Source organism: Benincasa hispida, chromosome 8 (assembly GCF_027475165.1).
Source record: "Benincasa hispida cultivar pf3 chromosome 8, pf3_genome.v1.1, whole genome shotgun sequence".
NCBI lineage: Eukaryota > Viridiplantae > Streptophyta > Magnoliopsida > Cucurbitales > Cucurbitaceae > Benincasa > Benincasa hispida.
The window spans coordinates 6360901-6382996 of NC_143485.1; positions in this window are offsets into that span (position 1 = coordinate 6360901).

Sequence of the window (22096 nt, forward strand, 5' to 3'; positions counted from 1 at the left end):
CATGGTTCGATCGATGATGAGTTACGCTTCCTTATCGAACTCGTTTTGGGGTTTCGCAGTAGAGACTGCGTTGTACATACTCAACTGTGTTCCCTCCAAGAGTGTTGCAAGAACACCTCTGGAGTTGTGGAACGGGCATAAAGCTAGTTTACGTCATTTCCGCATTTGGGGTTGCCCTGCACATGTGCTTGAGGCTAATCCCAAGAAGTTGGAACCACGGTCGAGGTTATGCCTCTTTGTAGGCTACCCCAAAGGCACACTAGGGGGTTATTTTTATAATCCAACGGAAAATAGGGTGTTTGTTTCAAAAAACATTACTTTCCTGAAGGAGGATCATATAAGGGAGCACAGTCCATGGAGCAAAGCCGTGTTGCATGAGCTTTCCAATAAAACTACTGAAACTTCAACAAGAGTTGTTGAAGAGCCTGCTACATCAACAAAAGTTGTTGATGGAAGTTCATCCAATAGGTCAGTTCCACCTCAAGTGTTGAGAGAACCTTGACTTAGTGGGAGGGTTGTGAACCCACCCATTTGCTATCTGGATTTCACGAAAATCCTTGCTATGGTAGTAGATGGCGACGTTGAAGATTCGTTGTCTTATAAGAAGGCAATGGAGGATGTTGATCGGGATGAATGGGTCAAGGCCATGGATCTCAAGATGGAGTCGATGTACTTCAACTCAGTATGGGATCTTGTAGATCAGCCTGATGGGGTTCGCCCTATAGGTTGTAAATGGATCTACAAGCGCAAATGGGGTGCTGATGGGAAGGTACAGACCTTCAAGGTTCGACTTGTGGCAAAGAGTTATACCTAAGTAGAGGGAGTCGACTATGAGGAGACTTTCTCACCTATTGACATGTTAAAGTCGATCCACATCCTCCTGTCCATTGCAGCTTATTATAATTATGAGATTTGGCAAATGGACATCAAGACAGCCTTTCTGAATGGAAATCTTGAGGAGACCATTTATATGGTGCAGCCCGACGGATTCATAGCCCAAGGTCAAGTGCAAAAGGTTTGCAAATTGAATCGGTCCATTTATGGTCTGAAACAGGTGTCTCGATCTTGGAACATACGATTTGATGCTGCGATCAAGTCGTATGGCTTTGACCAAACGTTGATGAATCTTGTGTCTACAAGAAGATCATTAACGCTTCAGTAGTTTTCTTAGTGTTGTATGTAGACGATATTCTACTCATTGGGAATGATGTAGGTCTACTGACTGCAGTTAAGAACTGGGTAGCGACCCTATTCCAAATGAAAGATTTGGGAGAGGCTCAGTTTGTTCTTGCATCCAGATCTTTTGGGATCATAAGAACAAAGTGCTAGCATTGTCTTAGGCATCGTACATTGACAAAATATTTCTCAAGTACTCGATGCAGGACTCCAAGAGGGGCCTACTTTTGTTCGGCATGGAGTCACTTTTTCTAAGGAAATGTGTCCTAAGACACCTTAAGAGGTTGAAGAGATGAGACGGGTCCCAAATGCGTCTGCGATTGGCAGTTTGATGTACGCGATGCTCTGTACTCATCTAGACATCTGCTACGCTGCGAGCATAGTCAATAAGTATCAGTCTAACTTAGGCCAGTGTTACTGGACCGTAGTGAAGAACATCCTCAAGTATCTTCAGAGAACGAGGGACTACATGCTCGTGTATGGTTCGAGGGATTTGATCCTTACAGGATACACGGATTCTGACTTTCAGACTGATAAGGACTATCGCAAGTTCATATCAGGGTCAGTCTTTACTCTTAACGGAGGAGCTGTAGTGTGATGAAGCACTAAGCAGGGGTGCATCGCCGACTCCACTATGGAGACGGAGTATGTAGTGGCTTGCGATGCTGCTAAGGAGGCTGTCTAGCTCAGGAAGTTCTTGACAGACCTGGAAGATGTTCCAGATATGTCTAGGCCCATTACCCTCTATTGTGATAATAGTGGGGTAGTGGCAAACTCCAAGGAGCCAAGGAGTCACCGGCGTGGTAAACACATAGAACGAAAGTATCATCTGATCCGCGAGATAGTGCATCAAGGGGACGTGATCGTCACGCAGATCGCTTCGGAGCACAATGTTGCTGACCTGTTTACAAAGGCTCTCACGACTACAGTGTTTGAGGGTCACCTATGGAGTATGGGTCTACAGGATCACCCGCGGCTGAACTAGTGCAAGTAGAAGATTTTATTGTACTGGGCTTTTATGCCCTAGTTTATTGTTTTGTACTAAGTTTTTTTGTACACCCCACTTCACTTTAGAACAAGTGGGAGATTGTTGGGGTTGATGCCCCATAGTCTTGTGTCCTGTAGTTTGTACACAGTAAATATGAACACCTGTGATTGGTAATATATGATATTTACTACACATCTTGTGGTTTTGCTCGGTTATTTGTTTTATTTGCTTTACCACAAACCAATAAACATAAAATCCCTGGTTATCTGTATATGACTCAAGCATGTATGTGGTGACATACAAGTGGATCATGTCTTGAGTGATAACCAAAATGGTCTGTAGTATATGGATATAGGAGGGAAACCTTATCCTGGTAATGCTATGGATGCGGCCCGTTTTGTGGAATGGTCATAAGTGTTGTGACTTGCCACAGATGGTTTGATCCTGATCATTCGTGTTGGGGACATGCGAGCGGGGGCGTTCTATACAAAGAGTTTGTATAAGACCTGATCACGAAGTGTTAATGTCTTTTTATATAACACAGTTCATGACAGAGACTTCACTTCATTAGGATGACCATAGGTAACATGACCTCAATCCTAAATGAGTTGGGATCGCCTCCCATTGAGGGCGGTCCTTTGATTTGTATGAGTGCGAGTGGCCAAATCGCCGATTCAAACCTACCATTTTGGGGATTTGTCTGATTTGGGAGCTGGAAACTCAGTTGCACAAGATGAAATTCACTCCTTCTCCGAGGCAAGGATAAGTAGATAGATGGCTCCCTTAAGGGCTGATTCCGGGGCTTGAACGATGTGGCGCCACATAGCTTCTCTTGGCCCGAGAGGTGTTCACACATAGTTGGACTATGTTGTATTGTTCATTAGAGGAATCAGTAGTACTTAAAGAGTGAGATGTAACAATAGGGGAAAAATGGTAAATTGACCAAGCTGTACTTACGAGCATCTATGAAGGGTCATCATACTCATGATATGTTATATCCAATAGACACAGAAATATATATGTGGTAAGAAGAGTTCAGCTGTTGGTCTTTAGTGGAATCACTGACAGTTAACGGATGGTGAATCTTGTGGCTAAAAAGTTTAGTCAGCTATTCACGTACCGTTGGATTTTCGAGCCACAGGTCCATTAGGTTACCTAGGTAGCTTGGATAAAGTCGAGAACTAGTGTTTGGGTTAATTTGAAATGTTCAAATTGACAAGAGGAAGTTCAATTATATATGATATAATTGGACTGATTAATTATATATGATATAATTGGCTAAATGTATGAGATACATTATTTTGGAGGAAATTAGGTATAAATATGATTTATATCAAGTAGAGGAGAAAATACTATAGTAGATATATGATATCAAACTATATGATATAAATATAATATGATTATATTTATTAATTAAATTAATCGATTAATTATTTGATAATTAACCAATTAATCCACGTTTGGACGTGGGAAGTGGGGCTACGAAGGTTATGGTAACAGGCAAGTTAAAGCTATAAAAATCGTTTTCATTTTATTATTCAATAGTGCATTCGTATCGCCTGCGCCTAAAAAAAAAAAGAATCCATGAAAGAGCGATCACGAGAGCCTATACGATAGAAGCTCGTTCGTCTAAACGATCGTCTAGTTCACACGTTCTCTAAACGATTGTATACATCTTTTCTAAATGATCGTTCAGTTTTTCCTAAACGATCATGTAGCTCTACTATACGATAAACATTTCCGCTTTATGATAGCAGAGTTCATCTCCCACTTATTTATCCTCTACACGACGTCTTCTCTTCCGTCCTTTACCAAACTCACCAGAGCCCATTCTTTGGGTTTTTTATGCCAAGGATACTCGAGTTTCTCTTGTAGTGGTGTCGTCCTCGTGACATTGTTCGTGTACGTTTGAATCGTGCTGTTGCAGTCGACAGACTCATCGGGTGCTGGTAGATCAGTGGGAGGTTTTCCGCTGCTTTGGGTTCAGTCGTTCGAAGAGTGTCTTCATTTGGTATGAACCCTTTCCTTATGTTTTATTGTATTCTGAGCATGTCGACTATGAGTTTAATATGCATAATTGTTTGTATGGAATGTATATCGTTTATGTTTCGGTCACTGTGAAATCGGAGCGATCTAAGCCTGCTCATGGAACTCTCTGTATGAGATCCTTCACAAGCATCTTGTCTATGCGATAGACGACCTCTTCTCCCACTTGCTTGATCATTGTGTATGGTCTCTTCCTCTTTCCGTCTACCAAATCCGAACAAAGCCCACACTTTGGATTCTCACTCCAAGAATGCTGAGGGCTCTAAGTGGTGTTGTCTTCTCCGTTTCCTTCTGTCCGAGTGGTGACTGTTCGAGGTAGACGGTTGGGCTTCAAACTCGCTGTGAAGAAGAAATCTTCATCTGGTATGATTTCTTGATCCCTTTAGCATTATGAAAGTATGTTTGAATGTATATGCAGTAATTTTGTCACAATGAATTGGAAGGATCCGCTTCCACTCATAAGTACTCTTGAATAAGAGTTCCTTCAAGATGTAGGCAATCTTTTGCTTCCATCAGATGTGTGTTAAGGTTGCTGGTGGTGCAATGGAGGAACGGTGGAGTAGTTTCTCTCGAGCTCTATCTTCGGAGAAGCTTCGGTCGTCAATCGGAGGAAGTTGTGGAAATGAATAACTCTTAAATACTTCCTACACATGCTCTCGTTTGTGATCACAAGAATCCGCCCAAGGCAGAGTCCCAGATGCTTTGAGTTTGGGCTTAAAGACTCTATTTATATAGCTCAAACGCTGATAGCTTTGATAATCCTGCTCTGAATCACCACCATTACTGATACGGAAGGTGAAATATCATCATGATCTTATCTCTTTGATACTTCCAAGGTATGTGTTCATGATTGTTTCTTTTGAAGTATCAACGCATTCCACCCACTTTGTGATCAACCTTCTATCACGGCTATCACTTTGTAGTTGCAGCATTTCATGCGATCAACTTGTCTTCATTAAGATCAATGCATGCGATCAACTTTGCAATGGTTTGGGATCAACGCATTCGATCGATTCCTGTGACAACTACTAAAATAGACATTTTGATGCAAAATAACGCCTGATACAGGGTTAGGGGGGATTTTTAGTGCTGATCAACACAAGCTCGTTATTCCACATGAATTTTTAGCAAAGTTAATGCATATTCTGCTCATCAACCCTCATAATTCTAAATAAAAGGCTGCAATAGCTTGTATTTCTACAAGCTATCAATTCACATACAAGTGGATCATGTTCAAGAAATAACTTAAAAGGTCTATGGTATATGGATAAGGTTAAGTGCCTTATCCTAGTGTGACACTAATGGATACTACCCACTTTGTAATCCTTACAAATGTTGTCATCCGAATCATTCATGTGGAGGCATGAGAGTAGGGGTATCCTATACAAAGAGTTTATATAAGACTGAACTATAACATATTTAATCTCTCTTTATAAGTCCGTTAATTGAAAAGATCAATATTTCATAGGATGATCACATGCACTCGATTTGTATCTTGAGTGAATTATGAACTCCTACCTGTGAGGGTTCGTCATTTGAATATGTGTGGGAGTGGCTCGAGTAGCTGATTTAATATGCTTAACATTTTGTGGACCTTACTAAATAGGAAGTTGGGAACATAATTTCACAAGATAAAAAATTTACTCCTTTCATATAAGAAAAATGTAGATGAGTAATTCATAGATGAGTAATTCCTTAAGTGCTAATTTTGAGACTTGAACAATGAGGTCCGTCCTCTCACTGGCTTGAGAGAGACTTAGTTTATGGTTGGACCATAAACAAATTGTTCATTAGAGAATCGATGATACTTAAGGAGAAAAAGATAATTACAGGGGTAAAATGGACATTTGACACAATTGTAGTTATGAACAACTCGTGAAGGATCGACTTGATTGTAATGATTATATCCATGGACACAACTTGTTCTACAGTATATAAGAGTGCAACTATCAGTCTATAATGATGTGATTTATAGTTAATCAATAAAAATTGATTAATTAAAGAGTTTAATTAATTAACCCTTGATCATTGAAGCTTACATATGTAGGTCCATAAGGTCCCCTTACTAGCTCATACGAACAATTAAGGATCCACTTTATTGAAAGAAAAATTGAAAAATTCAAATTAATATTTAATATATTTGGTCATTAAATGAAAGGAAGACATATTTATTGTATTCAATACATTAATGGAGATGGTTGAAAACTCCACCATCCCACTCTCCTACCAATGAAGATATATGCTCCACCATCCCACTCTTTTACCAATGAAGATGGTTGAAAACTTTAGCAAGTTAACTTACTAATAATGGGATTCCACTATCCTATTCTTTAGCCCCACTCAACCAATTTACTAAAGATAGGCAAGATGAAGATTAAGATTCCTAAACTTTAACCACTACTTAACTTGGGCCTTACTCTTATAACTTTCTCAACCTATACTTAACTGACTTTTGCTCCCAAAACTTTGTGGAGTACTTAGCTCGAACAAGCCTAAGTTACCCGAGGCCCATAATGATCGAAAGTGTGTACGAGTTGTTGTGCTTAAAAAATCTACTGAAAATAATCAAAGGACAAGTGCGAGCATATGTTATGAATGTTGGGTTTTATGCCCTAAAACTTGTAGATAGTAATGTTATTAATTGACCATCATCAATAAAGAGTTATAAATGTTAATTCCATAAATGTTATTGTTTGTGTTGTCTGTTTATTTTGTCTTAATAACCTTAAATTCAATAAACTAACATCCAAGGCTGCCTTATGAGTCTTGAGCTGTATGTGCAGACATATAGGGATCAATGTTCAAGATAAAGCCTAAAGAATCTATAGTATAGGGATAAAGCTAGGTACTTTATCTTGGTAACACTATGGATACGACCCACTTTGTATTTGATACAAATGCAATGATCCAACACATTTTGTAGTTGACGTGCGAGTGGGAGTATTCTATACAATGAGTTTTCGTAAGACTGGACCACGAAATAGTAACTACTAGATGTAACACTGTTAACTACTTAGGTTCCTATTTCAATAGGATGACCTAGACAACTTAGTCTTAATCTTGAATATATTACGAACTCCTATTCACGAGAGATTGTCCTTTGATTTGTATGGGTGAGGGTGACTAGTTCGTTGACCCAATATGCCTACCATTTTGGAGACAACATCGAGTGGGGAGCTGGGAACATAATAATACAAGCTGGGATTCACTTCTTTCCGCTTTAGGGTTAAGTAGATAAGTGTTCCCTTAAGTGGTGTCTTCGGGACTTGAACAAAGGGCCCTACTCTCTCATTGGTCGAGAGGGGTTTCTGTTTATTGGTTGGCCATAAACAGGTTGTTCATTAAAGAAGCACTAGTACTTAAGGAATCAGAGGTAACCTAAGGGTACAACGATAATTTGACCTAGTTGGAGTTACGAACACTTGTGAAGGACTAACTTGCTGTTATTGGTTTATATCTGTGGTACAGAAATATATTTGTAGTGAGAAGAGTGCAACTGTGGGTTTTTAGTGGAGTGTACCCACAATTAACGAATATTGATTAACTTGGTTAATAAGTTTTAACCAATAGATCTCACATCGTTGGAACTTCTGATCTACAGGTCCACCAAGTCCGCTCGTTAGCTTACTAGAGGATATTTAAGAGGGATGATTTGAATTGTTCAAATTAATTTGAGGAAGTCACATAGAATTAAATCGGAAAGTAATATATAATTGATTATGGATATGATCTATAATTCAAATTAAATTGGAAAGTAATATTTGAATAAGATTCAATTAATTAATTCAAGTGAATTAGATCCACACAGAATTAATTAATAGAGAGGTATTGCACACATATATATACGATGTTTATGATAATTAAATATATATACATTAAATTAGATTGAATGTATAAATAGTTATTTAATTAATGTGCAAATTAAATTAAATAAGTATTATTTAATTGTGCTAATTAATTAACTAAGTGTTATTTAATTAATTGAACTAATTAATTGAATAAGTGTTAATTAATTAATTATGGAAAAGAGAAATAGGAAAAGGATTAGGAAAAGGGCTTGACCCTTCTTTATATAAAAACCTCCCCATGGCCTCTTTGGGAGACATAAAGACTGACAATACACAACACAAGTATTATTATGCAAAATTTTTCCTAAGCCACAAAGAGAATCCTCTCTACTCTCTAAAATCCTTTTCTCCTCTCCCTCTCCCAATAGTTGGATATCACCCATCCCTCTATTGGAATCCTAGAGAATAACGAGATTACTCTTGTGGTAGTGTTCGAGATTGTTTAAGAAATCGTTCGTGATCAAGATCGTTAAAGAAGCCATTCGTTGGAACTTAAAGAGGATTGTTTGTGAAGGTTGGGAATCTACAAAGGTAAGAATGGTTCTAATATTTTTTCCTAATGCATGCTATATTACATGTTTATATTCTGTTTTAGTATATTGGATTTGTTTATATAAAAATCGAATTGTGGGATGCAAGACATTCACAACGCTTTTGCTGCGGGATTTGATCCCTTCAATTGGTATTAGAGCTACTTTTTTGCATCCATGTTCTTCGTATTTGTCGAAACAAAATCAATTTAGAGGTGGATTTAATATTCTGCATTTGGAATGTTTGAATGTTGGTTTACAAGATTTGATGTTTTCGATTTTGGCACGTAGATTATTTTTAATTAAATTGTAAGGGCCCATTGTATTTTTTGGGCAATTTAATTCTTGCTTCGAGTCTATAAGTCCGCGTCGATCGAAAAAGAAATGGTTTCCGAGTAGATTGGGAAGAAACAAAGGTGTTTGGGGCAAGTTCGGAGCTAAAAACGTGGAGAATAGAAGCGTTCTGCCGCTCAGCATCGCAACACTCTGAGCATTGACGGAAAGCAGGTGGCGCGTGCAAGACACTTCGGTTGAAGCTGTTTACAATAGTTTCCTTTGTATTATTTAATTTATTATTAGTTAATTAATTGATATAATGGTTATATTAATTTAATCAATTAATTTTGTATTAGAGTGCCAAAATCGGTCTAATTTTTGCTGTTTAAATTAATTTAATTATGCACTGAATGGATGTTTAAATTAATATTTGAATTCATATTGCATATTGTATGTAATATAGATTCAAAAGTACCCACCTTAGGATAAACATGTACATGAATTATAAATAAATATAAAGGGTTATATTTTATAGATATATGATTAAATTAGCATGCTCATGCATCATGATATAAATGTTATGTTAGTGATGTATGATTAATCTAAGCATGTCCATGCATCATACTATATATTAAAGTTTTGATAATAAATAGTGGAATGATGTATATGAATGCTTGTTTTTTATGAATGATTTATATAAGCATTATATTTATCAAATGAAAATTGAATTTGCATTGAGCATGACATTACTTAGATAAATATAAATGTTGTATTTAATCGATGTCATTAGATACAAACTTATAGGTTTTAATAAAGCATTAAAATTTAAAGAGTTATAGTTTTAATGAGATAGATTAAAATCTATAATCAAGAGTTGCATGCAAACATAGGTCCGAATTAATTTTAAATAGTTTAAAATTAAAGCTAGACTTATGTTTTTTCTAATGGATTAGGAATAGGTTAATCTTTTTAATTTGTTATAATAGGATTAAAATGAATTTAATTAAAAGATTAAATTTATATAATAAGTACCCATGAGGGACCTTTGTCTAAAGAATGTTCTGTCTAGGAGGGAGTATTTAAGCGGAAACGAAACACCTCCAGCTGAGAACCGACTTGAAAGATGAATTGGGTAAATATTTTATAAGCATGCAATAAATGATTGATTTTATTAAAAAATTTTAATAAATGAAATCAATTATTGTTAAATTATTCAATATAAATGTTATATTGAGAAAATTTAAAAGGATTTAGATAAACTCATTAGCCAGGTTTTAACAAGTATAATAAAATCCTAAAATTATTAGAATAATTTAGTAGGAGGATATTGGTATATGTGATATATTAAATTTCAGCTCTCATGTCCCTAAGAGTTCATATTGAGAGATCCATGCTCGGCTTCGTGTCGCCCTAGGCGCAGCCTCCCTTCAGAAAGTGTTTGCATGGGTCAATAACAAGGTGAATAGGGAAAGTGTTCATAGTAAGTGGGAGAAGGACGTGTGTCAATGTATCCTACGATCTCCTCCATTAGGTTGTACCGTGAGATTCCTATGGTTTGCTTGCGTGTCCTCTTGGAGCGACCATCCCTTCGGAGGGTCTAATCATAGGGGCCGGAATAACGCAAACTCCAACAATAGATAGGGTTTCTTAGGTTAATCTTCAACAATTATTTTTCCCTTCGGTAGCCTATTGAAGCGTACATTTGGGATCCAAAAATGGGAGGGCCATATTTACAGGATGAATTAAGTTAGTTAATAAATCCTTGATCAAAACAATGACAACTAAAAACTATAGGAATAAGAGTTATTTGGAGTTAGTGATTGGCTGAGATTGTCTCAATTCAGGGGAGGAGTAGCTGATCACCCTTTGGTGGCTGTTGCTCTAAACCTCTGAAGTATCATTGCAAAAACGAAAATCAATAGTTTAATTAGGGTTCTATGATTACATATGTTTTTGCTAAATTGATTGGATTATTAGGTAATGAGTTATGACAAATATAACTAATACGGTCAATTGATTGTTATATGTTTCAGTATGTCTTCCACAATCATATCTTTTCTTAAAAACGAAAAATTAACTGATGAAAACTATATGACGTGGAAGTCTAACTTGAACACTATTCTTGTTATTGATGATATGTGGTTTGTCTTGACAGAGGAATGTCCTCCAGTCCCTACTTGAAATGCATCCCAAACATTGAAGGATGCTTATAATCGTTGGACGAAGGCCAATGATAAGGCCCGAGTCTACATCTGTCACACCCCCTCCCAGACTACCCTCTTAATTGGGAAGGAAATATAACTGCAGTAGTTACCAACCCTCTTGTTGGCATTTACTGCGTACTAGCCTGCTTAACCTGACTTAGAACCCCTGGAATAATACACACATACTCATAAACATACTAAACAGACTAACAAGAACTCCACAATTTTACATCAACATGGTTTCATAACAACCATTCATATATACAATTTATGTACATTACACGATCCAGTGAGCCCAGTATACTAAACTTAGTCCTTATATGCACAAAACATGTATACTAGTATTTACAGAACAAACACCTAGTCTTTCTTCTTTACTTGAGTCTTTTTTAAATGACTTTGGGATCACATAGTTTGTATCAATATACAAAGCGACCGCATCTATAGTATCCCCAGGATAAGATACCCAATCCTATCCATATACTTATAGACCGTTTTGGCTATATACTAAAATTTGATCCACTTTTATGTCTCTACATAAAGTTTAAGTATTCATGTTATAGCCAAGGATTCATTAGTTTATTGGATTTATGAATCTATAAATGCAATTTATATATTCAATAACAAATTTATTGAAATACTCTCAATAATATCTTTATTGTAAATAGAAATATGTTTAAAGTTTACAAACTGTGAGTTTTAGGATATATAACCCAACAGACAGGATCATGTTGGTATTCGATAATTGGTGACAACATCACATAGAAGAAGAACAATTGAAGGAAAGAAAATTATAGATAGGAGTTGTATGGCTGTCGATTAGAGATTGATGAACGACAAAAAAAAGTGAGAACAAAAAGAACATACCTTAAAGTGTTGGTGGAATGCGGTTGCAACAATGGTAGAACGACAAAAATAGGAAGAGAGAAAGAAGTTGTAGTTCGTAGCGTTACATTTTTTTTCTTTTTTTCTTTCTTTTACCATTATTATTATTATTATTATTATTTTTTTTACTTTTTATTGATTTGAATTATATTAAAATTGGATTCTAAAACAAAATCTAGAATTTCAAATTCTGTTAAAATTTATCTGGGCTTTTTAAAAATGAATTCTACACTTTTCCCTCTTAAATTTAAAATACAAGTTTCAAATATTTTATCAACTTAAATGCAAAAATTTCAAATCTCGTATCAAATAAATTTGAATTAATTATCTTCTCAATTGTATCAATTTTGTCACAAAAATACAAAATTAAAAAGAAACAAAATCCAATATTTGAAATAATTGATTTAAATTTACAAGATCTCAAAATATTACCGTTTATATACCAATGATATATTGTTGTTTTATTATATTACATTTTAAAGATAGTATAAACGAAAAAATGCATGAAATAAAAAAAAAAGTAAATAAACTGTGGTAAGAATACAAATCTCAAAGTGTATAAAAAAATTGAAAAAGAGTTATATAAAACTGAATTATTGAAAAAAGAAGGTTACAAAAAAAAAAAAAAAAAAAAACTAAATTTGATAACAAAATGTATAAACTAATCGAAAAAGAATAATATAAAACTGAATTGGATCAGAAAATATATAAACAAATCGAAAAAGAATAAGATAAAATCGAATATAATAACAAAAGATAGATTTGGATAGATATTCATGGAGAAAAATCAATAAGATATAAAATTCTTTCATATTAACGAATAAGGAAAAATGATGGTTAAAATCTCATAATTTTACATTACAATTACAATGTATAGGTAAATGTAGTTTACTTAAATCTCATAGTTTTATATTACTATTACAATGTAGATGTAACTATATGTTAGTTAATTACCTGAATATATCGATATTAATGGAGAAAAATTAGAAAGATACAATTGTTAAATGAGAAATTTTAGACCAATCACAAGCTGCCATGTCATTTACTAAATTTATGATGAAATTCCAAATCAATAAATTTAGACCAATTAGGAGTTGACACATGTCCTGAATTGAAGTTGACAAATTTCGGTAACGGTGTCATCATGACCGTTGAATCGGTTAAGATTAATTTAGCCAAATCTGATATAATTATTTGGGTAAAAGTCCAGTTGAACCCAGAATTGAGCTTAATGAGGCCTAAATACCAAAGTAGGTCCAGATCCAAATAATTAGGTCCAAGGGCTAGGCCCAAATCTATGGGCTTGCTAAATCCATGGGTCAACCAGGCTCAAACCCATGGGCCAACCACCTTAAGCCCATGAAGCCCATCAAAGAGTCATATTTCGAAAATTCTACATTTAGAGAGTCTAGAGAGAATTCATCACAGACACTCTTCCAAGACTTCTATTTCAAAAACATTCGGTATTTTGTCAAGCAATTCACCCAACCGAGAGAGAATCAGAGGATCAAGTACTAAAAATCGAACCACATCGCATCAAATCAACCTCAACATCAACACCAACTCAAGTTTAATTCCACGAAACACATTTCTACGAAAAATGAGAAAAATAAAAAATGATGGTTAAATCAGATAAATATTAGATATTGATTTTTTTTTAATGAATTCAAAAAGTGGTTATTAAAATCTAATATGAGGCGAAAAATGAGCCACTTTTTTTTCTCTAAAATCCGTAAGTTAGAAACTTATAACCGACGCTGGCCAATTTACACTGTATTTCTCTTTCAAATTCATTCATACTATAACAATTACACTCTATTCAATATTTCTGATGGAAGACTGCACGATGGGCAAACCAAGTATTATAACATACGATCTCATGGGAGTGGCACATGTTTTGCCAAAAATCTTATTATCTCCAAAATTCGCCAAAAATCCAAATGAAACCCAAACCAAGTATTATAACATACTATCTCATGAGAGTGGCACATGTTATGCTAAAAATCTTATTATCTCCAAAATTCGCCAAAATCCAAATGAAACCCGAATGTTTACTATTTTGTCCAATTTTCCTTGAAAATAATCTTAAACACTAGGGTAATTGCAATTGGTAGGATTTTTAGGGTAATTATAGAAGTCTATCGTTGATAGACTCTTACCAGTGATATGGTCTATCACTGATAGACTCCTACCAATAATATGGTCTATCACTAATAGACTATTTAAATTTGGCCATATTTGCAATTTTTTTTACATTATGTTATATCTACTAATACTTTAGATCTAATGTCTATATTTGCAATTATCTCTAAATACTAAGTCTAGGCCCAATGGACTATTACATAAAGAAATAAACCTAAGGCAAGTAACAAATGCTATAACATAATATTAAATACTAAAACATAAACCTAAAATATTATTACATAATATGAAATACTCTAACACCATACAAAATTTTCCCAGTAGAAACTACAAATTTAAAGGCTATTTTGTCAAGTTTTACTTAGAATCATCAACTCTGGTTGGGTTTATTTCTTAGATTTGATAAATTCGTTGATAAGAAGGAGACTATTTCTTTTTGTTGTTCAAGTTGGTTTGTTTCTTTGTTTGTTTGTTTTATCAATAAAAAAAAAAATACAAAAATTTCAATTTATAAATAAATAAAATGGAACATACATGCAATGAATAACATAGAAGTTCATATACTGTATAGATAAGGTCGAAGAATGTGAATTTATTTGTTGCGTCAAGGTTCACTTTCTTTCAAGCGACTTTTCCATTTTAAAGGTTTGTTTTTTTTCCCCTCTTTTTTCTTTTTAAAATAGTATATGATATATAAGGTTAGAGTGGTCGATAAATTTTAGTCCATCACTAATTGTCATGTTATTATTTTAAATTGATGACAAAATCGTATATTGTTAATTTTGATATCAATTATAATGTAACAAATATCTCTATATTAAAATTTAAAATATAGAAATGACAGATTTAGATGACGTCACATGTTTTCTTTATCGCCATTCGATCATACAAATGGACTTGACCAAATCGAATGATGATTAAGCCCAAGATCAAGTGATAATTTTGGCTCAAACCTAACCCAACTAGTCAAAGTTCATCAAAATAACGGGCTAGGTTCAAGAAAATATTAGTGAGCCCAAGGCCTAAACTAGTTCAAGCTCATTGTGAAAAACGTGGACCAAAGAAATGATTTGAGTCAAGCCCAAATTTGATCCAAACATGCTCATACCCAAAGGAAAGGCCCAAATATAGTCAAACCCAAGCCCACATACACCTTATGGAAAGATAAATGGAGGAGTAATTGTGCTGCATGGCCAAAATAGAATATGCATTTGGAAAAATAGCCATTTTTTCATTTTCATGATTTATGGTAAAAAAATCGTTGGTGTGGGACCCATCTCTTACTTGATTTTCCAAATATACCCTTAGAGATCTCACGCATTCTTCCACAATTTTAGGAATATCTCCCCCTAAAAATAATTTATTTTCTGTGTTTTTGAATCTAACTACCCAGCGAGATTTTAGTGCATATAGTTTCTACAGTTTAGTTACAATTTATAATTTATTAAAGAATAAAGGGTTAGTTTACTTGCCATCGATTCTCCCTTCTACTTACCTGCAATCGCCGGGACAACACAGCAGCGGAAAAGATATTTCCTCCCTTCTGCCATTTGGGTTGTTTTCTCTTTTGCCAGGAAGTTTTTTGCTTTGGTGCTGCTTCCCCTCTACTGGTTTATTTTATGAATTTCTTCCCTTCTACTCGTGTATTTTCTTAACATAAAGTATTTATAAGTATACCCTTATCTTAAATCATAAATACTCGTTTAATGTTAACACATTGTAATTGTAGTTTTTTTTTCTTTTCTTTTTTTTTTTTAAAGAAAAATATATTTCAATATAACAACTTTAATATTGCTTGTTTGCATGTTTCGGTTGATTTCAATTTTCAATAGTTAGGTTATTGCTAGGAAGTTACATATTCGGGGTAATCAAGTTATTATGGGTTTAATTATGTATAGCTCTAGATCAAGTCAATTGAATATGATTAGGCTTTCAAAAGATAAGGATGTTTTCTAGTGTCTTTCTATTATTGCTAGCAATATATCTAATGCTATTTGCATAGTTGAGACTGGGATGAGGTTGACAATAATGTGGATTCAAATACAGTGTCTATGCATGACAATGACAGTCACGTACTTAATGGTTCTAGTAGTAGTAGGATGGAGTGTAGGTTTGTTGATTTGGTTGAAGTTGATACCATGTCAGAAGATCTTGTATTTAAAGAAGGTCATGTATTTCATAACAAGATTGAACTAAAATAAAGCAATTTACATTTTTGCCTTGAAAGGTAATTTTCAATTGAAAACTGTGAAATCTAAGCGAACACGATTAGTAGTGAGGTATAAAGAGGATGGATGCAATTGGCTTATTCGGTCATCACTGGTTTCTAAGGGTCGTATGTGGATTATTCGTAAATTTTTGGACAAACATGTATGTTCGACAGATGTTGTCTAAAGTGATCATAGGCAAGCAACTTCATTCATTGTGAGTGAATGTGTTAAATCTATTTTAAAAACAAATGATAAGATCTGGTGTCACCCAGTTGATATCGTTGCCTCATAAGAAGGAAACATGAAGTTAGCATGAGGGTGTGAAATTGCATTAAGATCGATACGAGGATTAGCGGAAGATTCGTATGCCTTGATCCCCACTTTTTCAGCTGCTTTGATTGAAAAAAATCCATGTATAAAACTACCTTTTAATATATATTTTTGCTGTATTTGTTTTGAAATTACCGAGTCTTTACTTGGGACTTATACTAATTATCAATTTTCTCAAGGACATATACAACATAAGAAGTGGATGACAATTGTAGGTTTAAATTCTTTTTCATGGCTCTATTTGCCTGTATTAATGCATGGAAATATTGCTTACTTATCATTTTTGTTGATGGTGTACATTTAAAGAATAAGTACTTTGACACTATACTTTCTGTATGCACTCTGGATGAGAATTGCAAATTGTCCCTCTTACATTTTCTATAGTTGATTCAAAGAATGATTGCTCATGGGAGTGGTTCTTTTGCAACTTGAAGGCTGCTTTTAGTGAGCCAGATGATCTCATTATAGTATCTGATAAACATCCTAGCATAGCTAAAGGTATTAAGAGTGTGTATGTTGTTGTTGAGCATGGCTTGTGTGTATACCATCTACTCAAAATCCTTAAGGATAGGCATATGTTGAAATTGTTAGACCACCCATTTGATTTGCATGCAAGGGCGTACATAGTTACAAAGTTTAACTTTTACATGAGTCAATTAGAAAGAATAGTTACGTCTATTAGGATTGAGTTAGAAGAGGTTAGGCTTTCTAGGTGGGCGAGGTTGCTCTTTATTAGGAGGAGGTATGGTTTGATGACGACCAATATTTTTGAGAGCATAAATTCAAATTTAAGAGTTGCTCGACAGCTTCCTATGATCCCTCTCCTTGAGTTCGTGCGTTCGTTGATACAAAGATGGTTCTATCAACATCATACATTTTCTAGCTTCCAACGGATCGATTTATCTCCTTGGGCTGAGGGTGCTATTTGATCATCATTAATTGAGGGTGCTATTCGATCATCCTTAATTGAGAGTCGCATAATGGACATGAGTTATTTTTTGAGTATTATGTATTTGTTCTTATTAACAATGATCTTATATGTGTTACTAATGTTGTCTATGTTGTTTTTATAGTTGTATCCTATAAATGAGTATGAATTCGAGGTTCATGATCGAACGAAATATTTTCAAGTCAACATTCTTCATCGACATGCACATGTAGAAGATGAGATATGGACATGATTCCTTGCTTTCATGCATGTGTTGCCTTATGTCATAGGAGCCTTGACTTGTAGTCGTACGTACATGAATTTTACCGGATTTCTATATTAGACCAAGTTTATAGTTCGAGTGTGTACCCTATAGGTGGTGTTGATAATAAGCTCATTTCAACGACTTTTTCAGACGAAAATGGCATTCTCCCATCCAATTCCAAATGGCCAACTAGAAGACCTAAGAAAAAGAGATTGTTATCTCCTAGGGAGAAAGTATCAAGGAACAGGTGCAAACGTTATGGCTTAAAAGGTCATAATTCTAGAACATGCAAAAATCCACTTTCTTGTTAGTTGATTAATATTTTAATCGTCGTTGGTTTATTTTATAATTTTATCTTATCGACGATTACTAAGTAATATCTTGTACGAATGATTTTGGTATTTTGTTCTTCACATGATTTCTAATAACATTTTAGTTTTCATGTGAGGGTATTCTTTTAATTTTTGTTATGTTAAAGAGATAAGTTTATCTTATTAATGAGTATGGTTATGGTTGGTTCAGTTGGCATTGTAACTCGATCTCGATTAATAAGAAATAACGTGTATCATCTATTTTTTTTTTGTTTCTTTTGCCAAATAGTTTCTGGCAAATGTCCAATTTAAAACATTGGTTATGTTAATAACATTTACATATGAGTTGTATATGTTGCATTACAGTTGAAGCGTGAGGAGAAATTACATGGTATCTAATATTTTTGTGTTCTTCTCTAGTAGGTGTAGAAACTTTTATAGGTTTGGTTATGGTTGGTTTAGTTGGCATTGTAACTCGATCCCGATTCATAAGAAATAACGTCTATCATCTATGTTGTTCTGTTTTGTTTCTTTTGCCAAATAGTTTTTGGCAAATGTCAAGTTTAAAATATTGGTTATGTTAATAACATTTACATATAAGTTATATATGTTGCATCACAATTGGAGCGTGGGGAGCAATTACATGGTATCTACTATTTTTGTGTTCTTCTCTAGTAGGTAGTAGAAACTTTTTTAGGTTTGGTTATGGTTGGTTTAGTTGGTGGCATTGTAACTCGATCCCGATTCATAAGAAATAACGTCTATCATCTATGTTGTTTTTTTTTTTGTTTCTTTTGGCAAATGTTCCGTTTAAAACATTAGTTATGTTAATAACATTTACATATAAGTTATGTTAATAACATTTACATATAAGTTGTATATGTTTCATCACAGTTGGAGCATGGGGAGCAGTTACATGGTGACTACTGCTTTTGTGTTCTTCTCTTGTAGGTAGTAGAAACTTTTTTTTAGATCTAATAATCTATTTAAAATGTGTAAAAGCAACTATTATTTCACCCTAGGTAAATTTAAGAACACCAAAGTTAATTTTTATACAATAATATGTTGTAGTTTTCTAGTAAATAAGAAGTTTAGATGCATTGTTTTAAGCAAGAAAATACCCAAAATATAATCATAAACATAATCCAATCTAACTAGAAAAACATAAACCTAAACATACTAAGTAAAAGTACTAATCCAATCTACTACTAAAATGCATAAACATACTAAGATCTTCTTATGAGTTTGAAGATACCAAAAACATAAATCTAAACAAAAGAGTTTGTGCAAACAAAAGAGTTGATTCATAACAAAGTTTAATTATGGTCTTGGCCGAGGTGCAGGTCAAATGAGTGGGAGATTGTAAGTATATGGGACCGGTTTGGACAGTGCATCAATATATATGCCAGTTGCTGTGAGTTTCTTTCTTTTTTTCCATCAATGGATTGACGATTTGGCGTGTTATACACATGAACTTTTGGCACGACCAAGCGAGACTTTTGTGGATTTTGTGTTTGTGTACCTGTGATGACCAATGTCCTTTGTTGCATATTATTGTCTATCTGTTAAAACCAAAACATCAAGCAATTTTTTAGCATATAAATAGATTTTAAGTACCATAGATGCTTTTGCTTATGTGTATATACCTCTGGAAGGACCTTTCCCCTTTTAACAACCGACGTGTTTTCAAGTTCATGCAACACGATTTATCCACTAACCTTTAATTACATTGAAAAAAAAAAAAGAAACAGAGTTAGCTATTATCATGTATGGTAGATTACGGTGTGTATAAATAGGTTATGTCTTACCACTGAACTAGTACTTTTATTAATCACTATGTATGTAGGTGCATGTTCTTGTGGGAGGTTTCACATCGTTAGAGTAGTTGAGTTATGATTAGTTAGAGTATATAGACCAAGATGGTTTACTTGTATATAGTAAACTTTCTTTTTAAGCTATAATTAAATTCCTCATACACTTTTATTTCATCAATTGAACGAATTAAATTGTTTGCTACATAATTAGATTCGTCTAGATAAGCATGTTCCTAGAATAGTACAATCATTTTTAACTACCCGTATAGATTATTAAATAGTTGTAGGTAAGTATTCATACCTTTTTGGATCCCTCATCCTTTTGCTTTTGCCCCCTACCTCTCATTTTCAAGAGTGTTAGTCTGCTCTATCACTTTGGTGTTTGATCTAACCATTTGATGAGAGGGGTTTGATTTGAGTGCTTGGTCATCATCATCTTTTTTGTCTTTGCAGAACCGTAACTATTGGTCATTTGTTTCTCCTATTGGGGTTGATGCCCTAAATCTCGTGGGTCATGTAGTTTGTAATTGTAATGTACAAATGATTTATTTATTTAATAAAATATGAGTTATTTTATTTGACATTTAGTAGCATTAACCCAAACCAATAAACTAACATCCAAGATTATCTTCTGTAGCTTAAACATGTATGTAAAGATATACATGTAGATCATATTTAAGTGATAACCTAAATGGTCTGTATTAGATGAATAAGGCTGGATACTTTATCTTGGTGACACTACGAATATGACCCACTTTATAGATGTTACAGTTGTTGTAAAGTGATACAAATGATCTGATCATGATCATTCATGTGGAAGCATGTGAGCGAGGGTGTTCTATACAAAGAGTTTTTATAAGACCGAACCACAAAATGAATAGTCTCACTATATAACACTATTGATAGAAGAGACTTACATTTCACTAGGATAACCATAAGTGACTTGACCTGAATCCTGAGTGAGTTGTGAACTCTTGCCTATGAAGGTGATCATTTGATTTGTATGGGTGAGGGTGGCCATATCACTGACTTAATAAGCCTACCATTTTGGGGATCCATCTGATTGGGGAGTTGGGAACACAATTACACAAGATGGAATTTACTCCTTCCCTAATGTCGGGATACATAGATAAATTGCTCCCTTAAGGGCTGATTCCAAGGCTTAAACAATGTGGCGCCACACCCTTTTTTGGCCCGAGAGAGGTTTGATCATAGTTGGACTATGACTTATTGTTCATTAGAGAAATTAATGGTACTTAAAGAGTTAGATGTAACTATTGGGGAAAAACGATAATTTTAGCCAAACAATACTTACAAGCAATTTATGAAGAGTTATCGTACTGTTGACTGGTTATATTCAATGGACACAGAAATATATCTGTAGTGCGAAGAGTGCAACTGTCGGTATTTAATGGAGTAACCGATAGTTAATGGATGTTGGATAATTAATTAAAGAAGTTTAATTAATTATCCAAGTACCATTAGAGCTTCAATAATTAATATAATGTATTTGATGCATTATAATATAAAGTTTATTTGAGAAGAACTAAATATTTGAATATGATTTAAACATTAATTATATGAATGAGATTCACATAATTAAATTTAGTATAAATGCAATTTATATTAAATACCATACATGTATGAGAGAAATAAAACTAGAGGTTATATTGTAATTGATACAATATAAAAACTATAGGTTATGTGTTATATTTGATATAACATATATGTATGTATGTATGTATGTATGTATATATATATAAAACTAAATTTAATTTTCAAAATTAAAATGAGGGAGTTACAACTCCCTCCTCTTAATTTTCTTTTATCAGATGCGAGAGTGGGAATTATAAGGAGACGATCTTCTTCTCTCCAGTTTCTTAAGCAGAGTTTGATAAATATTTTTTTTTCTCTCCCATTGGATACACAAAAGAAAAATACCTCTTTCAAACTCTCTCCCTCTTCCCAAAGGAACACAAAGCCTACACCTCTTGTGATTCTCATCCTCTATAGAGGATACAAAGGATTACCTCTGGGTAATGTCCACGTTGAGGGTTGTTTTTGTGCGAATTGTTCGTGACCATTTGGAGAGGAAATATGTGAAGATATTTGATTCTTCAAGGGTATGTAAATTCCTAACCCT